Raw genomic sequence first — 17,957 nt, forward strand, 5'->3', positions numbered from 1 at the left:
TCTATTCTAACACTTAACTATCTAAGAAACTAGTTGGAGATGCCAACGATTGGCCTTGGGGCTTCTAATAAAAAACAGACAGAAAAAAGACTAAATCAAAGCAGTTATTCAAATAAACACATGTGAATCAAATGAGTCCCTTGTTAGAATGCGTCTGCCTCTCATTCTTCTCATTAACTGCTAACCAATCAAAGTTGATCGCCATCCTCTCCCTGCTCTTCCAAGAGTATATAAGCAGTGAGAGGGATTTTTGGCATTCGATAGTGCCGTTGATGCCTTTTGTTAATTTTCCACTAGTATAATTAATAAAATAACTATTAGCCAGAAATTGTTTCTCAAACTTTTTATATATTACAAGTCGGAAGACAAAAGAAAGCTGGAGCTAAATAGAATAGCTCACAAGTTTTCCTTGAAGAGGAAAGAAAAGAATCGACCAGCTTGGCTTCATCTCCCTCTCAAAGGCAACAAGAGACGTCATTTCATGAAATACTTGACCTTCTCTTGTTCCTCATGATGAATGTAAGGAAATGTAAGACCACCCTGAAAATAGTCGCAGATGTGGCAACATCATTGGCAGAGAATGAAGAGGTAGGTTTCTCTTATGTTTTTAATTCTGAACTTCAACAGAAAAGAGCATTTCTACACATGTAGCAGAGCTTTCAAAGGACTCTCTAGGAAATCATGAATCTCTGTCAAAACATATGCTTTAAAAAGTATATAATACATTCTACAACTTACTTTCAACGCTCCTTTCAATTTCCTTTCAATGTCCTGTCAATGGTTGTTTATATTTTCTCCAGAACTTTTTTGTTTCCATCTGCACATTAAAAATGCTATGATGAGCTTTTGGGACCATAATTATTGCAAGCTATCCCTTTATCCATCCTTCTGGCTTCCATCTTTTCCCCATTTACTAAGAGAAAGAAAGGAAAAAACCCTATATATCAAATAAACATAGTCAAGCAAAAAATTCATTCATGAACATGTGAAAAAAATTTGTTTTTCTCTGCACCTGGTGTCCAATGCTCTCTGTCAGGGAGTGAGGATAGGTCATGTGAAGATCTGGTTAGTTTACTTTGATCAGAGTCCTGGAGTTTTTCTAAGTTGCTTTTATTTACAGTGTTCCTGTCTATATATCAGTTGTGCTCCTGGTTTTGCTCATTTCACTGTCATTTCATCCTATTTGGTATTCTCTGAAATTTTTCATTATTTTTTACAGCATGACCAAATCCTATCATGTTCATACACTGCCATTGGTCAGCCATTCCTCGGCTGTCTGAGGCATTTAAGATACTCCTTTCAATTCCAGTTTTTGTCTTTTTCTCTCTTCTAGTCATCCCTTCAGGATCAGGAAGTTTCTTTGACAGGTGATTGTTACTTTCCTGGGATTATCCTTCATGGTTGGTCATTACAGAGACAAGCAATCCAGCAAAGGCTCCCTTATCAGTAAAGAGTCTGTCTATCAATTGGAATATAATACACTTTGTAGTTTCTTTAGCATTATTGGATGTTCTCCATGTTTTGGACTTCTCAGTTCTTTTCTCAAAGAAACAATTTCGGATGTACTGATGTCTTGAGGTACATTGGTCCCTGGGTGGCCTGCTGTCTACCATATCTCATGTTTTCCCACCTAGTTCTCACATTTTAGTATCTATGCTCACTTTTGCATTGATTGAGGTATCAATCCATCAAGTATCTGATGTAAATTGATTTGGAGAAGCATTGTTTCTTATGAAATTTCTCTACCTTTTAATTTTTTGCAGTAGAATATAAGCTGTGATGATTTTCCTGTGATGCGTGTCTTTGAACACGTTTATCTGGAATACAAAAAGATGAACTACATCACTCCTAATGATTCTGTCTTGACAAATGGGAAATGACTGATTTACTCTGGAGGTAGTTATTCCTACATCAGCTGTCTCTGCAGAGTCTGATCACCAACTTTTTAGAACAAAGATCAAAATCACAAGACTGTGTACAAAAAGAATACCTTAGGAATGATTGCCAGAATCTATATTTGACCTTTTTAAAAGAATCAAAATGAAAAGTGAGGAATGGAAAATGACCCAAAAGTTGACCTTGAATATAATTATTTACTGCAAAAGTTTAGCCAGCACAAACATTTATTAAGCACCTGCTATGTGTGAGGCACTGTGGTACTAGGGATTAAAGAGTTCAAAAACTTTCTCTGCCCTCCAGGAGCTCAGATCCAATCAAGGGAGATCACAAATAAAATACAAAGCGTGTATATGTGCACTGAGGGAGGGTCTCTGGACATGAGGGAGCCTGATGGAATCCAGAGAAGTGTAGACAGGTGAGAATGACTGCCCTCCCACTACTTAGATGATCTGGGAAGGTTCCTGGAGCAAGAACCTCTAATTCTCTCCCTGGCTCTGGTTTGACCCACATCAGCCAATTCCAGATCCATCCAAACATGGGGCACTTACAGTTCTCTGGCTTTTGTCGGTCTGCCTGTCCTTAGTTGTGTGTTGGCATCTCTTCCCAGAGGGAGAATCTGTAAGGGCCCTTTAAATGGGCGGACACAGTGCATCGGGAGATTGAGGCCCGGAAATAATTTCTGTGGATATTAGGACTGCCCTTGGGCAGGATCCTGGCCATATTGAGATAGCTTCGTAATGGGTGACTCTCTCGCTGATTGGCTGTGTGTGTGACCTCACAGGCCCTATGTAAGCCCACTGCAGGCAGCAACCGCCCTCTTTAACCTCGTGCTCTTGACCCTGGCTCCCTAGCCTGGGTGGCCAAGCCAAGATGGATAGCCAAAAGAGGTAAGGGTTTTGGTAGTGAACACATGGGTCTTCTGACCAGGTGTTCACCAGGGAACCAACAAGTCAGGGCATCAGTCAGGGCATGATGTGAGTAGGTGTAATAAAGGCTTTTAAGATTACACGTGGTTGTTCTTGAGTGCACTACCGGTTATTAAGCCATAGATTCAAGAGATCGTGGCCAGAGACCTTAGAAGGCCTCAGAGGAGACGAGCCGGGTAGAGTTCACACTGCAAAGGATAGTGGTCAAAGGTACTCTGGTGGGTCTAGGACAGACTAGTAATTGTAACTGCCAGGAGAGCATGTTACAAGAATCATTAGGAATTTAGGCAATGGTCAAAGCCCTGAAAACATATGAAAAAAAGACAGACCTCTGTATTTGCTGAATAAATGAATGAACAAAGTGCTACCCATTTGTTCTTTGATGTATCCATCTAATTATAAACAATTATAATTTTTATATGTGTAGTTACTTGTATTTTTGCCCATTGCATGGGTTGTGACTCCTAATCATTGTGCTTGTTTTCTTTCAAAAATATTTCTGAAAATGATTTATCTGCGCACAAAAGGCTTCCTTGCTGAGAATGTGTGATGGGAACATGGAGGCTACAACTGATTATTTCTACCACAAATCATCTCTTTGAGAATGTACACAACTCACTGAGAGGACTAAGAACATAATATTGCTTCTCTGGCCCTCAGCCAAATGAATGATTATTGTTGATTTATTTTAAAAAAGGCTCTGTCCATTGACATTTTTATCTCACACACAATCCCTCAAGTTGAATGAGGTTTTGCCTCAACCTCCCAAAATCTAGATAGTGCAAATCTTGAATAATGATTTTTAAAAAAAGATTATATTTTAAAATGACTAAATTTCTGTTATAGTACAATTGTAAACTCCATTAGTATTGTGAACTCTGTGAGAGTAGGAATTTTTTGCGTCTTCTTTTGTATCCCCAGCACTTAGCACAATGCCTGACAAATAGTACAGGCTCAATTTATACTTATTTTCCTTTCTCGGCAATGAAGAAATTAATTAGCAAGAGTAATCAGTTAAGTTATGAAGTTACCATAGAGGCTTTGGGGGTATATATAGTTTGCCCCTACCATGAATAAACAATAAGAGAGTTCTTTCCTGGCACATCGCCACTCTCTTTCTCTTCAACATAGATCTCGAGGTCCTTGGGATCTTTTTCACAAACTATTGCATCCAAGGCTCTCTGGATGTCTCCAAGAGGACAAAGTCCCCTTTCTACTCCCAGCACTAGTCCTCATGAGAGCCTTTAAAATCCCTCTATTTGCCTGAAGTGTCATTTCTTGTTGCTTGTTCTGAGGACCTTGTTTGGATTATTCAAAAAGGGAATCAATGCCCAACTTGAGAGGCAGTGAGTATTCCCTAACTGAAAGTCTTTACAAAAGGCTGTGTTGACCTTTTTAAGGAAGTAAAAAGCATTGTTCAGGTAGCTGGACTGCATGGTCTCTGAAGACACAATGTGGAGATTCCTTGATTTGGGGGAGGGAATGAGAAGAGATGAGGCTACTAAAATCTTTGTTTAGAGTTGACAAATGGTATCCTTCCTGTCCAATACATATCTGTGTTGTCTTGGGAAAATTCTAGATTGGATCATTAACCAGATGGTTGATGAAGATCCAGAGAGGGAAGGATTCATTATGAAGAACCAGCACGGCATTCTCAAGAACAGGTCTTCCCTGTCCATTTTTGGACAGTGCCACTAAGTGTAGATGGAGAAGCCTGTGAATATCACAGCCTGTGATGTGACACTGAAGACTGGATTCCTGGGTGATCATTTCCCAAATCCAGTTGCAGTTAAGGGAAAGCAGGTTGATATAAAAGATAACACAAAGCACCTAATATATATGTTTTTAATTGAATGCAATTTTTATTGTATTATCATCTTTTTTATATTTATACACACATATATTATTAAAGCTTTTTTATTTTTCAGAACATATGCATGGATAATTTTTCAACATTAGCCCTTGCAAAACCCTGTGTTTCAATTTCCCCTCCTTCCCTCACACCCTCCCCTTGGCATCAGTTCATGCAAGTCTTTCTAAATTTTTCTGGAATTGGTCTGCTCCTCATTTCTTATAGAACAATAATATTCCATTACTTTCATAAACTATAACTTGTTCAGCCATTCCCCAACTGATGGGCATCTAGATGCTATCCCAAATATTTATAGGGACTATTTGTGTACAATATGGGCAGAGCGTTATGAGCTTCTATTGGTCTGATCAGCCACAGTTGGAAACACCGTAACAATTCTAACATGGGAATGACATTTTGATCCTTTTCGAGAATGAAAGACAATCAACGAGACTCTTTCTTTGATTGTTTTCTAGGCGAATTATTTTTGCTATGAGGCGCTTTACTGAACTCTAACATAGTGATGTTCTTCATGCCTGAAGAGGATCAAAATGATATCAACTTACCAACCAATTGATGGGCATCTATTCAATTTCCAGCTTCTTGACACTACAAAAAGTGTACAAACTGCTACAAACACACATGTGGATCCTTTCTTCTCTTTTGCATTAACTTTGGGATACAGATCCATTAGTGAGACTTCTAGATCAAAGTATATGCAGTTTTATAGCCCTTTGGACATAGTTCCAAATTGCTCTTCAGAATGGCTGGATCAGTTCACAATTCACCAACAATGTGTTAATGTTCCAGTTTTCCCATAATCTCTCCAACATTTAGCATTATGTTTTTCTTGGCCCATCTTAGCCAATTTGAGATGTTTGACGTGATACCTCAGAATTTTCTTAATTTGTATTTCTCTAATCAATAGTGATTTAGAGCATATGTTCATGTGGCTAGAAATGGCTTTAATTTCTTCATCTGAAAATTGTTCATATCCTTTCCTCATTTATCAATTGAGGAATGACTTGTATTCTTATAAATTTGATTCCATTTTCTGTATATTTTTAAATGAGGCCTTTATCAGAAATAGTGGATGCAAAATTTTTTCCCTAGCTTTTGGCTTCCTATCTAAATTTGGCTCTATTAGCTTTGTTTGTGGAAAAACCTTTTTAATTTAATGTAATTAAAGTAATCAGTTTTGTATTTCATAACATTCTCTAGCTCTTCTTTGGTCACAAATCCCTTCTCCACAAAACCTCCACAGATCTAAGAGGTAGATTATCCTTTACTTATTTGCTTATAGTATCACCCTTTATGTTTAAATCATGAACCTATTTTGACTTTATTTTGGTATAGAGTGTTAAATGTGGGTTAATGCTAATTTCTGCTATTTTAGTTTTCATTTTTTTCAATAATTTTTGTCAAATAATGAGTTCTTACCCAGAAGTTGGAGTCTTTGGTTTTATCAAACAGTAGATTATGATAGTCATTGACCTACTCCATTAATCTATTTCTTAGCCAGTGGCTGGACATCCAATTTGATATGTATCAGTGGCAGTTGGAGATGTGAAGCTAGAGATCAGGAGAGAGATTAGAGTTGGAAAGATACCCACAGTCCCTCATTTCGTACCCCTAGACCTTGAGGGAGACAGGTTTCCTTGTTTGGAGAACAAAGTCACCTGAGAGTGAAATTGGGACATAGATCCTCAGTTTATAAAAGTCACACCGGAACTTTATCTGAAAACTTTATGGAATGATACATCTTGTACTCTGTTGGCATGAGGCATGGGACATAGGGTCACCAGCAAACCACAATACAGCTTTGTACAAATGCTTTGTGAAGGAAAGTGATGAACCAGGAAAGTGAGTGTTAGGCTGAGGCCATTCAATTGGGCCTACAAGACATCACTTGACTGAGATGCCCACTGAGATCTCTAGCCTCCCCACCCAGAGCACTTCTCATGGCACCTCACTGTCAAACCGTACTACTTATTCTCCCACAGCTACTCTGGGACCGAGAGTAGTTCAAAGCTCTCATATACCACTTGAATCATGGGAAAGAAGCCACATACTTAATTGTGGCCATTCAGATTAACTCATATTGTGGTAATGAACTCTTTAAAGTATGTTTTGCCAACTTCTCTTTGCCATCCAAGATTTCCTTGGAGCCAACCCAAAGGCATTTGTCTAATAGATATTTTCACTTCTTGGCCCCTGAAGGGAACATCTGAGGCTAATGGGATGGAAAAGGCGGCATGGTGGGGAACAACCTGGAGAAACATGTTAAGAAGGCAAAGTTGGAGACCACCAGTTCCCAGGAAGGCAAAACTTATTGGAAGGAAGCTCTTCAGGAAGCCTTCTTTCACTGGTGGCCAGCTCAGCTTCAGAAAACACTGACAATATCTCCATTTTGGTGTGGATTGGCTCCCTACTTATTCCAAGCATTTAGGCTCTATCTCTTATACAACTTTCCCTAGGACTATCATGCACTAGTCCTCTGGATCTGGGGCCACTTCTTTCTGTGGGATGGAGAACATTCTCCTCCACTCTCTCCACATCCTGACCCTTGGGATAGCTCAGTGAATTGCCCTCTGAAGGCAGCAGAAAGAACCTATGTGAGGATGAGACTCCTCCCTCTGGCATATCCATGGAGGTCTGACTCAGAATAATAGCTAGAGTAGCTAGCATGTCTATAGCATTTTGAGGACTTCAAAGTGCTTTACAAATATCTCATTTAGTTCTCATAACAACCCTAGATACAGCTGCTCTTATGTTTATTTTATAGATGAGGAAACTGAGGTCAAAGAAGGTTGCCAAAGTCCCCCAAATAGTGAGTGCTTATGGCAGAATTAGAACCCAGATGTTCCTAACTCTTAAGTTTAGAATGCTAGCCACTGTGCCACATGGCTGCCTCAAGCCCACCTAGGAGTAAGTTAAGACTTTTGGTTATCAAAAACTATGAATCCTGGAAGTCAGAAGATAACTGCATTTTCTGAAGGTGGCACAGGAAGGGATCCTCCCTCTCTCTTTTCCTGCCTTTGTCAGAAAAGCTAACTGACTATGGGGTAAGAGGGCATCACTTCAGAGCACCCTCCTGCCAGGTTCCCTCCAGCTACCCCTTCTGAAGCTTTTCTGCTAGGTCTCAGGTAGCAGCCAAGAAGCTCAGCCAAGCACATGGATGCTTAAAAGCCATGTGACCTTGAGGAGGTCACTTTCCTCTCTGTCTCAACTTCCCCATCTGTAAAATGGGAGAAGATAAAAAGCTATCTCCCATGATTTTTTGGTGAGGATTCAGTGAAATAATATTTACAAAGTAATTTGCAAACTTTCAAGAACTATATAAAGGCTGCCTGCTGACAGAACCATTAGGTATATCAATGGCAGGTATTTTTAGTCCTCACCTGTTCTGGGAACTTCCTGAGGAAGCTCTCTCCACCAGAACTGAGCAGTCCTCACTCTGCTACTTCTGAAATGCTGAGAAGTGAAGGACTTGCCCAGCTTTAGTCAGCATATGTGTAGAAAAGGTAGGGTTTGAACCCCGGGAACCTCTGGGTTTGAATAGACTCCCTATTCACAGGGCTCCACTGTGTCTCATCCAAATGGGAAAATAAGGACAACAACAACAAAGAATAAAAAAGCCAAATAAACAAACCAAACCCAAAGTAAATGGAACCATAAACTGGTTATTTGTGGATTGTTGCAAAATGGAACAAAAGGAAAAAAGACAAAAATGTGCTCGTTAACTAGCATCAACTGGTTCGGGGAGCATCGAATGTGTGTCTCCTGATTTTGCGGCTGCTGCTCTTGTGATTATTTACATAGTTGTAGTCCTGGCATAGGGTGCTCTCTCACTCTGCTTTCTCCACTTCATGTAAAGCTTCCCACATTTCTTTGAATTCTTCATAATTATTCTTATGGTGCAAGAACATTCCATTACACCCACATCCCAGAAATTGTTCAGTTATTCCCTAATCATTGGAAACAGTTTGTTTCTACTTTTTGTTATTATAAATAGTCCTGCTAGAAATATTTTGGTACAGATAGATTTTTTTTTCTGTCTATAAATTCCTTAGGGCCTCATACTAATAGTAGAATTACTGGGTCAAAGGATATGAACGTTTTGATAACTCTTTTAAAATTCCATATTTCTTTACAAAACGGTAGAATCAATTAACAGCTTGATTAACTACAGATTAGTGTACTTGTTCTCCCACAATAATGCTAGCATTGAATGTCATCATCTTTTCTGATTTGGTGGGTGCATGGTGATATTAAAGAGTGTTAATTTGTATTTATCTTATTATTGTTATTGCTATATCAACATGGAGGTATAATAAGTTTAACAAGGTTAATGGATTTTCTTTTTAATTTACAAATCAATTTTTGGTCTCTTCTCAAAAGGAAACATTTTGGTTTGCTAAAGATTCCAACCATTTCCTCCCTATGCCCCCATAGTCCCTAAGGATCTTGGTCAAGCCTCTGCAGATGAAAACTACTCCCAGAACCACAAGCTCTTTGTACAATGAACTGAGTTAAATCTCAGGGGTTTTCCACAAATACATTTTTACTCAAATTCCCACTCAGTCTTTTGCTGAAAACCTCAGAATTTGGGTCATGTCTAGGTCGCTACATAAAAGGTCAGAATAGGCTCTTATCATCCCATCTCAAGTATTATCATAAACCCTCAGGCTAGCAATACCAACTAAATACTAGATAGTTTAAATTTTATCCCAGAGAAAATATAGAATATAAAAAACTTTGTCTGTACATATGATGTAAATTGTGTCTCTTTTAACCTTTGGGGGACATGAAAATTCATCCCTCTTTGGAGGGGGGAATTCCTGAGTCTCAAACTCTCCCAGGCTCTTGGGAGGGCCCATACCCTTCTGTCCATAGGGGAATCTCCTAAAATAAGTCCTCTCTTTTCAATTGGAAATCTATGCCCTGGGGAATAATCAGCATTGAGTGGCTCAAACTCTCAGTTAAGTGATCTCATTCAGTTGGAGATCTCATAGTCAATGGTGCTCTATTGAGTGGCTCAAACTACTCCCCAGCGCCCAGGCTAAGGTGTGCCCCAATATAGCCAAGGGTTGGTCAAACTTATCCTTGCAGAAGTTCTGATCTGAAAAATAGATTTAGGAGAGATGATATAAGAGTCAGTGTAATACTTGAAAGTCATAATCAGAAGAAGGACCTAGACAACATCTTTCAAGAAATTATCTAGTAACATTTCTCTGATTACTAGAACTAGAGGGGCAAAATAAATATTGGAAGAACCCATCAATCACCTCAGGAAAGAGATAGCATAATAATAACTCCAAGGAACATCATAGCCAAATTTCAGAACTATCAGATCAAAGAAAAATACTACAAGTGGCCAGAAAGAATTTTTGGGGAGACACAATGAGGATTACACAGGTCTTGGCAATAGTAACACTAAAGGACCAGAGGTCATGGAACATGATGATATTTTGGAAAGAAAAGGAGCTAAAACTACAATCAAGAATCACTTGCCCTGCAAAATTAAACATAATATATCAAAGAAAAAGTTCCATTCAATGAAAATAAGGATTTCAAACTTTCATAAGGAGAAGACCAGAACAGAACCAAAAATTTGGCTTTGAATATCAGAACCCAAGAGAAGTATAAACAGATAAAAAGGGAAAAGAAAATATAAGGGAGCTAATAGAAACAAACTATTTACATCCCTACACAGGAAGATATTTGTAATTCTTAAAAATTGTATCAGTAGGGGGGCATCTAGGGGGTGCAGTGGATTGAGCACCAGCCTTGGAATCAGGAGGACCTGAGTTCAAATCTGGTCTCAGACACTTAACACTTCCTAGCTATGTGACCCTGGGCAAGTCACTTAACCCCAGCCTCAGGAAAAAACAAACAAACAAAAAAAAAAAACAAAGAAAAATTGTATCAGTAATAGTACAGCTAGTAGAAGGAATATAAATAGACATAAGATACAGGGATGAGCTAAAATTGGTCATATTTAGAAAAGCTGATGACTTATGTGAGTTTATTTTTATCCTGTTGTTTTCCTATAGTTATTATTTCAAGTAGGTTTTTTTAGTTGATTCTTTAAGATTCTCCAAGTATTTCATCACATGATGTGCAGAGCGACAGTTTTGTTTCCATTGCCTAATTTACTTGTTTCAATTTCTTTTTGTTCTCTTGTTACTATAGCTAGCATTTTAGTACAAAAATAATAGTGGTGACAAAGGGCATCCTAGATTCACCCTGATCATATTAAGAAACCTTCTAGCTCATCCTCATTACAGATAATACCTGTTTCTGGTTTTAGATCAGTGTTACTTATTTTAAAGAAAACTTTTATTCCTATGCTTTATAGAGTTTTTAATAAGCATGAGTTTTGTATTTCAAAAGCTTTTAATGCATCTATTAATATAATAATATGATTTTTGTGGATTTTGTCATTTATATTATCAACTATGTTGATACTTTTTAAAAAACATTGACCCAGTCTTACATTCCTGGCATAAATGCATGCTATATGATCTTTGAGATATATTATTGTAACATCCTTGCTAGGATTTCATTAAAAACTTTTTTTGGTACCAATGTTCTTTAAGAATATAAGTCTATCAGTTTCTATTTTTCTTTTTCTTATTTATCACATCATATTTGGGAAAGGAATTTGTGAGGACTCCTTTGTTTATTTTCCCAAATAGTTTATATAACATTGGAATTATTAATTCTTTAAATGTTTTGTAGAATTCACTTCTGAATCTCTTTGGTCCTAAGTATTTTTTCTTATGGAACTCATTGATGTCTTCAAATTTTTTTTTCTAAGAGAGGATTATTTAAGAGGATCATTTCCTTTTTTGTTAATGTGGGCAATTTATATTTTTGGAAATATTTATTCATTTTACTTATGTTGTTAGATTTATTGGCATATAATTAAGACAAAATAACTTAATAATTGCTTTAATTTCATCTTCGTGGTGAATTCATTTATCTTATTTTTGGCATTGGTAATTTGATTTTCTTTTTTTTTTTAAATCATATTAACCAATGGTTTATTTGTTTTATTGGTATGTTTTATTTAAACAGGGCCTAGTTTTGTGCTAACAAATGATTTTCTTACAATTTCATTAATGTCTCCTTTTATTATCAGGCCTTTTAGTTTGGTATTTAAATTACTGTTTAATAATTTCTTTTTTCTAGTTTTTAAAAGTTTCATGCCCAATTCATTGACCCACTCTTTCCCTATTTTGCTCATCTAAATTTTTAGACATATACTTTCTCCCTAAGATCTGTTTGGCTGCAACCCATAAATTCTGGCATATTGTCTCATTGTTGTTCTTATCTTTAATGAAATTATTGACTGTTTATATGATTTGTTTTTTGACCCACTCTTTCTTTAGGATTAAATTAGCTTCAAATTAATTTTCAATGTATATTTCCATGGCCCTTATTGAATATAATTTTTATTGCATTTGAACTTTATTACATTGTAAATTTTATTGCATTTATTGAATCTGAAAAGGGTGAATTTAATTTTTCTATTTTTTTCATCTTTTTGTGATGCTTTTATTTTCTAATCCATGCTCCATTTTTGTGTAGGTACCATGTACCATTGAGAGAAAGGTATATTTGTTTTTATTCCCATTGAATTTTCTCTAGAAGTTTATCATTCTATTCATCTCCTTAATTTCCTTAATATTTATTTTTTAAATTAGGTGTATCTATTTCTGTGAGGGAAAAGCTGAGGTCCCTAACTAGTATAATTTTGTGATCTATTTCATCCTTAACTCATTTGACTTTTATTTTAAGAATTTGGATGCTTTACCATTTGATGCACAAATGTTTAGTATTGATACTGCTTCATTCATTGTCTATGGTATTTTTTTAAAGCAAGATGTAATTTCTTTGCTTTCTCTTTTAATTGTGTCTATTTTTGCTTTTGCTATGTTTGAGTTCATGATAGCTGCCCCTGCTTTTTTTTTTTTTATCATTGGCTGAAGTACAGTGGATTCTGCTCTAGCTCCTTTTTCTCTGTGTGTTTCAAGTGTGTCTCTGCTTCAAGTGTATTTCTTAACATATTGTGGTATTTTGCTTTAAAATTCAGTTGATTTCTACTTTCATTTTATTGGTGAATTAATCCCATTCAATTTCACATGTATAATTATCATATATTTCTCTGCATCATGCTTCCCCCTCCTCCACTTATCCTTTTCCCTCTCTCTACTTTTACTTCATCCCTTCTCAGAAATGTTTTGCTTCTGATCACCATCTTTCCCAATCAGCCCTTCATTCTATTGCATCTTCTTCTGTTCTACCCCTCCCCTCTTAGTTCCTTGTGGGTTAATAGAGATTCTTTTCCCTAACTGAGGGTATATGTTATTCTCCCTGTGAGCCAATTTCAAAGAGAATAAGGATCAAGCATTGTCTGCTATTCCCCAAACTCCCCTTCATTGTTAAAGTTGTTGTTGTTTTTTTTAAAATCTCTTTCATATAAGAATTTATACCATTCTAGTTCTCCTCCTTTCCTCCTTCTTCCAGTGTATTCCTCTTTCAGGTAGTCCAATAATTTAAAAATCATCTCTCCTCAACCTATTTTCTAAGTTACTTACCTCTAATGAAATATTTTGCATTTTGTCCTTTTGATTTTATTTGTTTCCTTATGTCTAATGGGAATTATTAGCTTCTACCTGTCCAATTCTAACTTTTAAAGAATATTTTCTTTGGTTAACTTTTATATCTCCTTTTCCATTTGGGCAATTTTATTTTTAAGGAGTTTATTTTTTTCCCTTTAGTGACTTTTGTATATATTTTTCCATTTGGGTTAACTCTGATTTTAAAACATTTTTTCTCTTCAATGGATTTTTGTGCCTTTTTCACCAGTTCATTTATTCTGTTTTTAAAGTGTTAATTTCTTTAATTTGTTCTTGTGCTTCTTTTACCAAGATGTTTCCATGATTTTCCCTATTTTTCCTTTGCTTCACCTATTTGATTTTAAAAATCCTTTTCTGTTAGGATTACAAGGTGATAACTCAGGTTGTCTGGGCAATTCTGTAGCTCAGAATTCACACCTTTGGTTCGGGCCTTTAATGGAGTTTACACCTTTAGACTTCTGAAAAGGAGTTTATATTTAAAGGAGTTTACACCTTTAAAAGGAGCAAGTTCATTGGCTGTAGGAATTCTCACAAACCCCAATCTCTTCAAGGATAAAAGAGGGCAGCATTGAGTCTGGAGAGTAGTCTGACTGGGAGATTGAGTTTATTTTTTATTTTTTATTTTTTTATTAATAATTTTTTATTATATATATTTTTTATAATATTATCCCTTGTATTCATTTTTCCAAATTACCCCCCCTCCCTCCATTCCCTCCCCCCGATGACAGGCAATCCCATACATTTTACATATGTTACAATATAACCTAGATACAATACATGTGTGTGAATATCATTTTCTTGTTGCACAATAAGCATTAGATTCCGAAGGTACATGTAACCTGGGCAGACAGATATTAGTGCTAACAATTTACATTCACTTCCCAGTGTTTCTTCTCTGGGTGTAGCTACCTCTGTCCATCATTGATCAGCTGGAAGTGAGTTGGATCTTCTTTATGTTGAAGATTTCCACTTCCATCAGAATACATCTTCATATAGTATTGTTGTTGATGTGTACAGTGATCTTCTGGTTCTGCTCATTTCACTCTGCATCAGTTGATGTAAGTCTCTCCAAGCCTCTCTGTATTCCTCCTGCTGGTCATTTCTTACAGAGCAATAATATTCCATAACCTTCATATACCATCATTTACCCAACCATTCTCCAACTGATGGACATCCATTCATCTTCCAGTTTCTAGCTACAACAAAAAGAGCTGCCACAAACATTTTGGCACATATGTCTCTTTCCGCTCTTTAGTATTTCTTTGGGATATAAGCCCAGTAGTAGCACTGCTGGGTCAAAGGGTATGCACAGTTTGATAGCTTTTTGGGCATAATTCCAGATTGCTCTCCAGAATGGCTGGATTCTTTCGCAACTCCACCAGCAATGTATTAGTGTCCCAGTTTCCCCACATCCCCTCCAACATTCATCATTATTTGTTCCTGTCATCTTAGCCAATCTGACAGGTGTGTAGTGGTATCTCAGAGTTGTCTTAATTTGCATTTCTCTGATCAGTAGTGATTTGGAACACTCTTTCATATGAGTGGAAATAGTTTCAATTTCTTCATCTGAGAATTGGAGATTGAGTTTAGACGGTGGTCTGGAAGGAGAGTCTAGGCTGGGAGAAGAACAAGACTTCCTGGGAGAACTTCAGGGAAGCTCGAGGAGATTCAGAGCCAGGATTCAGGAAGAAGAGGATTCAAGATTCTACCTTCACTCTGGCTGGAGGCTCCAGAAGTTTCCCAAGAAACCTGCTCACAGAGGAAAAGATTTTACAGAAAAGAGATCTCCTCCCAGAGAAGGATTATAACTTAGAGATGACAGGACCTTTACATTTTGGCGCCCAACGTGGGGCCAGGACTTATTCTGAGCCTTTCAGAGGAGCTAGCCCAGACCTTCACACTTTTCAAATTCTTCTTTTTGGGCTTGAAACCAATTTCTTTGAGGCTTTGCACGTAGTTATTTTGACAATGTGCTCTTCTGTGTTTGTGTTTTGATTTTTCCCTGTCACCATGGTAACTTTCTATGATCAGGTTCTTTTGTTGTTTTGTTGCTTGCTCATTTTCCTATACATTTCTTGACTTTTAACTCTGTTAAAGCTGGGCTCTCTTCCCAGAATGGAAGGCCACTGCTCTTGTTCCAAGTTTCAGGGTTTTTTTTTTTTTTTTTTTGTTTTTGTTTTTAAATTAAGTTCTGGGAGGTTTATAAGGCTTTGGCCCTTCCAAGGGGGTATGATCTAAGGAAAGATGTGGTCACTACTGTCCTGGCCTGTACTCTGCTGTGTGATCTGTATCTTGAAATTGTGACCAGTGTCCCCACTCTCCTGTGGCTCAGAACTCTAGTCTACTTGTATTCCTTCTTGACCTGGGACTGAGACTTGTAGCCACACAAGGGCAATGCACCAGAGGCCTGATCCTAGTGCCAATATTTTCCTTTAGTGGGCTGAGAAAGCCACTTCCGTAGTTTCAGTTGCCTCCAAGTCCTGTTGTTGACTCTTCCTGGGCATGGCCTTCTGCTGACTGCCTGATATAGGGGCCTGGAGTTTGTTCTGGGCTATGGGCCTTGGCTACTGATTTGAACAAGGTATCAAGATCTTGTTGCTGGTTTACTGGGAGTTGTATGCACTGGACTATACTCCCCTCTTATCCCAATGAAACAGACCTTTCCTGCTGATTTTTCTAAGTCACCTTAGGCTAAAATATTGTTTTATCCTTTGCTTCTGTTTGTTTTGCTACTCCAGAATTGGTTTTGAGGTGTTTTTAAAGTTGATTGGAAGAAAATTTGTGAAAGGTCAGGTGAATCCCTGCCTTTACCCTGCCATCTTGGCTCTGCCCCTAGAGTTTGTCTAGAGGGGTTTTTGTTCCTACTATAATTACTTTTCTTTGTCCATAGAATCTATCATTTCTTTGAAATGAACCTTTGAACCTTTCAAAATTGGTCTATCCAAATCTAGGATTTATTCAGACTATGCCTATCACCTATTCTAAGATAAAATGGTAAAATTTCCCAACAATTCCATCCTTCCCATCCTAGCAAGCTTTTCATCTTTGTTGCTAAGAATGATCTAGAATAAAATTTCTTCTTCTTGTTTTGTGTATCTTTCTTTAAAAGGATATTACTTTAAAAAGGATTTCTTTAAAAGGATATCTTTAAAAGGATATTAGATGCTACTAGCTAATTCTGGGCAACAAACAAATTGAATGGACAAACATGGTGAATTGGAAATTGTACTGGAGGTGGTATTTCTGAAAAGGAAGGCCCTAAATGGTGAACTCAGAAAGAAGGGAGTTCATAAGCAAGCCATAGCATTGTAATGGAAATCTGCAGAGGAAATAACCAGAAGAATTCTAGACTGAAGAGGAATCTACAGTTTTGTTACTTTCAATCCAAATTATTAGATAATTTGTTTTAAGGGAGAGGGAGGGAAAGAATGAATATCTAGATGACTAAAGAATTGGATTTCTCTATTATTATTAATTCTGTATTCCATGTCTTTAATCTACTTTCTACATGCATCTATTTCCAAGTCTCTTAGGGATGACTCAGTCTGAGGACTTGAAAGGTTTCAGTGCACCCTAATTTGGTTTGATATAGAGCAAATTCTGATTACTATCCCCCTACTTTGAACTGTGCAAGCTCTGACTTTGGGTCTGAGCAACAGTAGATTGCTGTGTTGCTCAGCTTTTATCAGCCAACTGAAGCTTTGCAGAGTGAGTGTAACATAACTATAGGTTCCTCTTCAGTCTGGAAATCTTGTGGTTATTTCCTCGGCAGATTCCAGTTACAATGCTATGGTTTGCTGATGAACACCCTTCTTTCTGGGTTCACTATCTAGGGCCTTCTTCTTCAGGAATACCATCCCCAGTACAATTGTCCATGTTAGTCCACTCCAGAGTTGTTGCCCAGAATTGAGTAGTAGATGACAAATTTACCATTTAGTTGTTACTGCTGAGATATCCTGGTATGGATCTAGAAGTACCCTAGTAAGTGTCTGGAACTTCTGCTTTCTCTGGTGAACAGTATCGCCTTGTGCTGGAATGCTTCCAAATTGATAGCCCCACCTAAACCACCATACCTAGCATTCAAAAAGCTCTTTCTATCTTACCATGTCCACCTGGAATAGAAAAATAACTCGCCACGATGCCTTGAAATTTTCCAGTGGGATTTAGATTATTTTACTTTCTGGTCTGTTTGGAGGAGTTTTAGGAGTATGTGTGTAAACTCATTATAGCATTTCCTTCTCTTCACCATCTTGATTTAGACCCAAACTTATTCTTAATAATAACAATACACTATTCTTAATAGTATTTCTTAAGTATACTCTATCACTGGGCAAGAATTTATCACTGATATGTTGCAAATTATGGTTCAGCAATTTCCTGGATAGGGACTATTCTTCAACATCATCTTCCCAATCAAAAGCTCCTTTTCCAAACCTGCCTTTCTCTTCTCACCTTTGAGTTGGAGCCATGATGAAAATATCTGTTTTCAAAGTTCTTTACTTGTTTACTCCAAGAGTTCCTAATATATACTAATACTTTCTTGATTCCTTCTAGTACTACCATTTGCACTTACATAAATTAAAAGAATTTGGGACAGGTCTTTCATAGATTTTAAGAAATTTTGAAAGGCCT

General features: G+C 37.2%; 1 long non-coding RNA gene across 1 annotated transcript in view; it reads left to right on the forward strand.

Moving 5' to 3' along the window:
• The first annotated feature begins 290 nt into the window (after positions 1-290).
• Positions 291-17,957, forward strand: part of LOC141555980 (uncharacterized) — a 47,039-nt gene continuing 29,372 nt past the window's right edge. Inside the window, exon 1 of the long non-coding RNA XR_012486400.1 lies at positions 291-588. This is a non-coding gene — a long non-coding RNA (uncharacterized LOC141555980). The remainder of the gene's footprint in view (positions 589-17,957) is intronic.

Source organism: Sminthopsis crassicaudata, chromosome 1 (genome assembly GCF_048593235.1).
Source record: "Sminthopsis crassicaudata isolate SCR6 chromosome 1, ASM4859323v1, whole genome shotgun sequence".
Taxonomy (NCBI): Eukaryota; Metazoa; Chordata; class Mammalia; order Dasyuromorphia; family Dasyuridae; genus Sminthopsis; species Sminthopsis crassicaudata.